Below are 6,589 nucleotides of genomic sequence, written 5' to 3'. Positions count from 1 at the left end.
TTGTTTGTTTGATTTTGTTTAACGTCCTATTAACAGCTAAGGTCATTTAAGGACGGCCTCCCCTGTGTGCAAGATGCATGCGTGTAGTGTATGTGTGTGTATTTTGGGAGGCTGCGATATGTTCGTGTTTGTCTTCTTGTAATAGCGCGGAACTGATGCCGACTTTATAGTGCTACCTCACTGAAACATACTGCCGAAGACACCCAGCAGGACGCCCCACCCGGTCACAGGTGTCATATGTTTAAATCTTTTAATAGGTTCTTATGAATGAAACACTAATATTTTGCCTGTAACTGTATTTTAGTCCACTTGTCAGATTACAAGTGTGAGATTAATACCAGGTGAAATTAATCAATCGATGTTATATTTTCAATTGATATGAAGTTATATATATATATAGGATTGCATGACATTTTTGCTGTGTTAAAATTACTTTGAAAGTTTAAATCAATTTTAAGTAAGCGACTCGAGTATGAATTTACCCTAATCAGCAGATAGCATTACATAATTATGAAAATTTACTCTTTTCCTGAGCTTAGTCCCGGTTCATTATAATTATAGTCTATTTGATAACGTTTTTGTAACTATTTTATCAATAGGATATATGTTGTAAACAGATCGTTGAGTCGACATTGTTTCAACGTCGCCTTTCATCAATACCAGTTTAAGTTGAATTCATGAAATAAATCGACGTTGCTTTAACGTCATATTTCAACAACATTTCAACGTTGAAAATGTAACGTTGAATAAACGTTAATCAACGTCACGACCAAATATCAACTTCATTTCAACGTTGAATAAACGTTTTGTGCCTGCTGGGATGTTCTATTTAAGGGTATTTTTAAAGTTTCAAGATCATAGCATTAAAAATGAGATAGATATGCCACAAATTGCACTGAAAAATCTTCTCCGTAATCCAGACACATACACAGTTGATATTTGGCAAATCTAGAATGCAGGCTTGGCAAAAAAGGTGTTAAAATATTGACCTTCATTCAAGGTCACAGGTGTCAAATGGTCAAAAAACGAACATTTCAACTTTTTTTTAAACAGTTAAATCTGCACCTCATTTAAAAGAGTACATCCTAATTAAGATATCTGTAAAGTTTCAAGGTCACAGCGTCATAGTGCATGTGAGTAAACATGTGAAACCTATAATATATCGCTTAAAAGGACACATGATTGTTGTTAGAATGGTAAATATACCTTCTACAAACTATACAAAGGGGAATAACTCTTAACAGAAAACTCAACCCCTGTGACCAGTTTGTCTACAATTCAGTCACTGTCCGTCCAGGGCTTACGTGTTGGCAGAGCCAAATAACAGAGCTGTAAAACGCCATTGCCTAAATACCATAACTGTGTGTACTGGGGCTTAGTGTGGCGGGGTCCAAATAACAGCTATAATTCTCCACAACCTAGCATCCCAACAAAGGGACGAGGGGAGAAAGAAACGCTTAACAGCGTTCTATCAGTGCTGACAATTCATAAATAACTTGACCATGTGTTGAAAATAAGGTACAAGGTCGGTCAAAGGAGGTAAACGTATAAAAGTGCACATGCCTTACATCTTTTTTTTATGGAAATCACGTGATTTGATCTTGATCAAATCTAGTTTATGTTGTTTTGTTCTTAATTTAAAGAAAAAAATGATAATCAATCTGCAATGTAACATGATTTCAAAATATAAGCTGTACTGCATTTGGAATCAAATTAATTGAATTGAAACGAAATGTCTTGAGAAAATAAAACGGCTTCATAATGAGAAGCCAGTAACGCCTTTAATAAGAGCATCCATGTGATGATTTCATACACTTTACATCTATTTGCTAGTTGTTTGTTTGTTTGTTTAACGTCCGCTTCGCTACGGAGTAGTTCGATTATCCAGTAGATGAAGAAAAGATAAGAAAAATGGGTAAAGTTGTTAAAGATGTTAGAGGAGAGAAGGAGTCGTCTATCCCATGTTTGCTAGTTGTGCAATTCAAAGCGTATTATATTACTATAACAGGACACTTGTACCTGTCAAGGTACCCCATGACGCCACTGGTATAACGGGACACTTGTACCTGACAATTCCCTGGGGGTCATCGCATATGTATTGGTTATATCATAGGAACCGGGCAATATGTCGGTTATTGTACAAGAGCGACGGGCAGCGCAAGAGATGTAAGCACCGCCCCTCGAGTGTGATGATTGACAAATTGCGAGGCCTATGATGTAACTGACTTAAAGTGTCACGTGGCAATTTTATGAGAAAATTTGGTCATTTTCTCCAATACATCATAACATGTTGGACTACGTCCCAAACCTAAACCAGTTTTGCACACGGACGACATTCAATTGTCTCAGTTGATGACTCTCGTGTAAAGTAACCTAGAAAGTCGCACTGAGTCTGTATGAGAATGTCTGGCATTTTCTTAACTATCGGCGATATAAAAAAAGGAGCAGGAAATGTACGTCATCAGCCGTTCCCATATCCCGTTAAAGATCACAAACCTAAAGGAAAATATGGTATAAATTAAGGTCGCTAATGTAAAATGATGTTAATTCTGATGTTAGCCACAGACTTAAGATAGCATAATCATAATTCTGTGATTACACCTACTAATGTGAAAATTACCATCCGTACATAAAAAAGACAAGGTCCCATTGTTACTGGGGTTTTTTTTGTTGTTTTTTTTGTTATAATTGCAAAAAGAATCTGACAAATTCTTACCTACGGATCGCATGAAGTAATTTACGGACTTCCGTTAAATGAATTATAATATAAGTCCATGTTTTTACTGAAACACGTGGATTTATCGTGACAAGTACTTCGGATAAGGACTACTAATTGGTGTGTGTTCAGTAATGAATTTGACAAGTTGTGCCAACATGTCGGGAACCTTTCCCTAAAATATTGAGCAGTCGGGGTGAAATATTACATTCACCAGTACCGACCTCCTATAGTGTTAACCCTACCCACGCTTGCCTCCCTTGGGCGTTAAATCCCACAGGAAAGTCAACTTCATACCTGTGATCATCTTTGCTAGCCATGTGTTCGCTTCATATACACTCCACTTACCCTTGGCGGATATAGCCGTGTTTACCGAGCCTTCAAATTTTCGTGCGGTGCCAATCGCTTACATCCAATGAAATCACGTCTTACATATAGCACTGTTGACGAGGGAAAACAGTTATGGCGATGCCCTTTACGGAAGCACGTTTTAGTGTTAGTGTTTTGCCCCCAAAAATAGGCGCACGATCATGGGGAAACTTCTGGAGTTTTAAATCAGTTGGTGGAAATCCTTGACTACGAGCCACATGTAATTGATGACCTGGGAAAATGTGTGTGCTGCCTTTGGATTGTTTACATATTGCTCTGTCATTTATACTCTGCCTCGACATACACATGGTTTTGTCAACACGCCGATGGAGTTGTATGCAACAGTCATTCTGATAGGTTAAAAAAAATTGGGAGAATTGGGAGAAGAGCTATAACTCAGTATATCTGCTAGTTGGCAGTGGAGGGAATTATGAAAACACGGCTATATCCGCCAAGGGTAAGTGGAGTGTATACGAAGCGAACACTTGGCTAGCGAAGATGACATGTGATGACCCGAGGTGCTACTTGACCTAACTTCAAGTTCAAATTCAAATATTGTATTTCTATCTTGCCTCTTGTAACGGGGTGTTCTCTGAATGCCAACATATTTACCAACAATAGGCAGGTGTTGATTTATGTAACATTGGCAAGTAAATTATACAATAAAAATCGTCGCGGCGTCAACAAGCCGTGTTCAAAACCGTACGGTTAGATTCCTATATATTTTCAAATTCCTATAAATTCATATCATTTTCATTTTTTCCGCCATATGAAGTTGTTAGAAAAGTCCTTTAAAAGTTTCAATTTTATTGAGTGTAGGCTTGACATTTTTAATCCACATGTGTCAGTAAATTCAGAAATTTATTTAATCACATAGTGTGCATTTTAATTTCAGTAGATTTCAGTCTTGTGTCTGTGTTCAATTTTAGGAGATTGTGCTTTTTGGGGTTTACTTTTTTAGGTCACCTAAGCTTTGCTCAAGTGACCTATTCCAATCACTTTCCGTCCGTCGTCGTGCGTCGTGTGTAAACATTTTACATTATCAACTTCTTCTCAAGAACCAGTGGATGGGATTTTTTCAAACTTGGTCAGAATCATCCTTTGTAGATGAGGCTACCAAATTGTAAAATTAGGATTCCTACCCCAATCCTAGGGGCCAGGGCGGGGCCCCAAAGGGAAATTTAACCAATATTTCAAAAATCTTCTTCTCCATACTCAGAGGCACTACAGTCATTTTCTCTGAATGGATGGAAAGATCAGGGGCTTTATTTAAATTGTAAATTTCAGGACCCCCGAGCTATCCGTTCTCCCTTGGGGAGGGGTAAAGTTTACTATACTTTATATAGGTAAACAACAAGGTATTGTGCGCATGCGCGTCTAAAACACAACTCATTACATTCATACAAGGCCGCGCACAGAACCACAACATCAACAAACAAACAGACATTAACATAATAGACGTTGCCAAACAAACACCTAGAGTAAAAACTCAATTATTACGGCATCACCGGAACCACGCTAACATGCATAACAGACTTCCTATCACAACGCACCCAAACAGTAGTACTTGAGGGCAAACACTCCGACAGTACCTCAATGAACCAGTTTGGGACCAGTCCTCTTCCTCATATACATCAACGACTTCCCCGAATACATATCACACAGTACACTAAGACTTTTTGCAGACGACAGCATAATATACAAAACGATCAACAACAAAGACGACACGACAAAACTACAAGCAGATTTAGTTGCAGCTAGTAAATGGGAAGAGGACTGGCTCATGAAATTCCACCCAGACAAATGCACCATACTCACTATATCACCGAAAGGCACACAAATTAAACACAAATACACACTCCACGACCACACACTAGAATATGTAACTTCAAACAAATATCTAGGCATCACACTTCAAAACAACTTAAAATGGGACAAACACATTAACAACATCACATCAAATGCAAATACATCACTAGGCTTTCTGAAACGCAACCTAAAAAATTTTTTACCACACATAAAAGAACATGCATACAAGGCAATTGTAAGACCAAAACTCGAATACTGCTTTTCAGTGTAGGACTCACATTATACAAATAACATAAACCATTAGAAAAAGTACAACGAATAGCAGCACGATATGTCCTAAACAAATACCATAACACAAGCTCAGTCACAGATATGATATACAACTTGTAATGGCCAACACTACACACACGCAGAACACGTATTATTCTACTCTACAAAATAATACACCAACAAGTAGCAATAAACACCAACAATCTCATCCCGGCAGACACCAGAACACGTCAAGGACACGACCTTAGTTACAGACATATCTACACATCCAAAGACACATACATACACTCATTCTTTCCATACACCATAATACAGTGGAACCACCTACCCAAAACAATCATCCAATCGAAAACACTAGCAGAATTCAGGACATGCACCACATATATCATAATCGAACATATACAAAACCTACAAAATAACTAACACTCACTCACTGTTTTTAACCTGTTTTTATCCTGTAGCAAATCAAAAAAAAAAAACCCACTGTACATAATAATAAACGCACAACAGCACAAGACCGACTTCCGTAATCGTCGGTATCGACGGAGGAAGTAGAACAGATGAAGATGATGAAGATGAAAACTTTTGGGTATATTTTGACAATTTTCTGTAGGAAATTGTCCTTACTTGGTGAGAATTATCTTTGGAGGAAGATGGTTTTAAAATGTAAAATTGGGATTCCTAACCCAATCCTAGGAGCCAGGGCGGGGGCCCAAAGGGAAAATTAACCAATATTTCAAAAATCTTCTTCTCTTCTCTAGACTCAGAGGAACTACAGTCATTTGCTCTGCATGGATGGGAAGATCATCAGGGGCTTTATTTCAATTGTAAATTTCAGGACCCTCAGGCCATCCCTTCTCCCTGTGGGAGGGGGAAAAGTTTACTATAGTTTATATAAGGAAATAACACTTTTGTGTATATTTTGACAATTTCCTGTAGGAAATTATTCTTACTTGGTCAGAATCATCTTTGCTGGATGAGGGTATTACATTGTAAAATTAAAATGCCTGCCTCATCCCCATGGCTAGGGCGGGTTCCAAAGGAAACATTTACCAATATTTTAAAATTCATAAAATTTGATGACATGACAAGTATTGTATTTCACTTAGTTTACATGCTGATTTTCACATCACATCTAAACAATACAATAAAGCTACCAGTACCTATGATATAACTCAGGTGACCACTAAGGCCTGACCCTGCCGGTAGGGCGTAAGAATTGTACCTGCTGCCCCCAATTGCATGATCGTAAGAGGCGACTAAATTTGGGACCTTATCTCTTCTCTCCTTTCTAAATAACTTTCTTCTTCCTAATGTCTCCCTTGACAATGCCTCACTTTTGGCCATTTGTTGAGCGTTCGCCCCTGTGAGGAAGGCTTTGGGTTCTGTCCCCTGGCCGAGACATACCAAAGTCTTTAAAAATGG

This window comes from Mizuhopecten yessoensis, unplaced genomic scaffold (assembly GCF_002113885.1).
Source record: "Mizuhopecten yessoensis strain PY_sf001 unplaced genomic scaffold, ASM211388v2 scaffold3913, whole genome shotgun sequence".
Taxonomy (NCBI): domain Eukaryota; kingdom Metazoa; phylum Mollusca; class Bivalvia; order Pectinida; family Pectinidae; genus Mizuhopecten; species Mizuhopecten yessoensis.
This window is presented reverse-complemented; position numbering follows the sequence as displayed.